General features: G+C 37.9%; 1 non-coding gene across 1 annotated transcript; it reads left to right on the top strand.

Annotated features, from left to right (window-relative positions):
• The first annotated feature begins 1,594 nt into the window (after positions 1 to 1,594).
• LOC128040044 (small nucleolar RNA R71) lies at positions 1,595 to 1,701 on the top strand. Its single transcript, XR_008194704.1, has one exon. It is a non-coding gene; the product is annotated as a small nucleolar RNA R71 (small nucleolar RNA).
• The last annotated feature ends 297 nt before the right edge of the window (positions 1,702 to 1,998 follow it).

The raw sequence follows: 1,998 nt of genomic DNA, 5'->3' as shown, positions 1-1,998 counted from the left end.
CGATTCGCCCAATTGAACACCAAGATAGTTTTCCCAAATTTCGACAATCTAATTTCACCCAAAAGAGTATGGAAGAACCCTAGAAATTGGGGATTTTGGGTTGATTCCTTAAGATAGAAAAAGGCTGAAAACACAATAAGAACAGAAAATAAATTAGATAAAGATTCAGCACAAGTAGAAATAAAGAAAGAATTGACAGCAAGAAATTAAAAGATATGTCCTAAGAAGCCTTGAAATCCCGAAAGATCTCACAACTCCCTTCAAACGGCTCTAATCTCCCCTCCAAAGAATATCAATGGCAAGAAGAAGGCTGAAGATGGCTCCCACAATCAAAATATTGTTAAAACAACTTCTAAAGAAAACCCAAGAGAGAATTCTTGGAGAAAAAACTCAAAGAGAATTCTGCACTTAAACAAATCTGAAATTTTTGATATAATTGAGAAGTTGTTTACAAGGTGGCTAGCCATGCCTTTAAATAGGCCTTATAACTAGTCCTAATCTAATTAGAAAACTAAAATAAAAAAAAATCCTAATTATTTTAATATGGAAATTCAGCCAAGGGTCTTTATTTGGGACTCTAGGACTGAATATTTACATAAAAATTAAACTAAGTAAAAATAAATAAATAAAAATAAAAATAAAAATAAAACTTTACAACTTGGGCCACTTCGACAATTTGGCCTGATTTTCAAATAAGTATGGGTGGATTTCTTGATTGGGCTTGGAATCTTCTTATTGGGCCTTGCCTTCAAGAATTTGGGCTTGTGATCCATCTCCTACTGAAATTGAATCGTTGATGCTCGTAACGGAGATCCAATGCGCTTTGGCTGCAAGATTTGGTTTCTTGGACCAAGATTCCCAATATTTGAAATCTTGATTTTCCCGTTCTTTCATGTACGCATCTAAGGCCTTGCTAACAAACTCCTGAATGGTCCCATTTAGTTTGGAACGCATTTGTCGAGCCTTTGATCTCGTATCATATGCCTTCAATAGATTCTCAAGGATATTGGATGGTTCAGCTTGGGTTGGTTTCTGAGCTTGTTGGGAAAAACTAGGTGGCTGGGTCGATCTAGGTTGGACATAATTGTTACTGGTTCCTGCCCCCTGGTTACTCTAGGAAAAATTCGGGTGGTTTCCCCATGATGGGTTATAGAAATTGGATTGCAGCCCTTGCCTTCCTCGATTTTAGTTCTGGTTACCCATGTGATACACAGATTCTGGGTTCGATGGACATTCTTTTAACAAATGTCCTTCCCTACAATAAACACAAGCTACATTTTCAAATTGATTCAGTGGCTGTGCTGGAAAACTATTACACCCATTAGTACTAAGATTTTTTAACATTGTGGATATTATTGATACTTGAGATGCGAGTGCAGTAAGAGAGTCTACTTCATGTATTCCAGCGACTCGTCTTCCTGACGCTACTCGATTCGTTGGCCATTGATAATTGTTACTAGCAATCCTCTCAATGATTTCATAAGCCTCATTATAAGACTTAGAAATGAGAGCACCATTAGCATAAGCGTCCACTACCATCCTCGTGTGAGCATTAAGACAATTATAAAATGTCTCAAGTTGTATGCAATGTGGGATTCCGTGATGAGGGCACTTCTGTAATAACTCTTTGTACCTTTCCCATGCCTCATACAATGACTCATCATCCATTTGTTGGAAAGCAGAGATCTCGTTCCTCAACTTAGCATTCTTGCTAGGCTGGAAATACTTCATAAGGAATTTTTCTGCTAACTCTTGCCATGTTGAAATTGAGTTTCATTGTAATGAGTTTAACCAAGCTCGAGCTCTGTCCCTTAGTGAATATAGGAACAACTTCAATCGTAATGCATCTTCAGGTACTCCGGCTAACTTGAAATAATCGCTCGCCTCCATAAACAGTCTTAAGTGTAGGTGACGATCTTCGGTAGGCATTCCACTGAATTGGCCCACTTTCTGAAGCATCTGGAACATGACAAGCTTTAAATCAAACTGTTGTGCCTC

The sequence above is a fragment of the Gossypium raimondii genome, chromosome 3 (assembly GCF_025698545.1).
Source record: "Gossypium raimondii isolate GPD5lz chromosome 3, ASM2569854v1, whole genome shotgun sequence".
NCBI lineage: Eukaryota > Viridiplantae > Streptophyta > Magnoliopsida > Malvales > Malvaceae > Gossypium > Gossypium raimondii.
The sequence above is the reverse complement of the archived record's forward strand: the minus strand, read 5'-3'. Positions and strand labels throughout refer to the sequence as shown.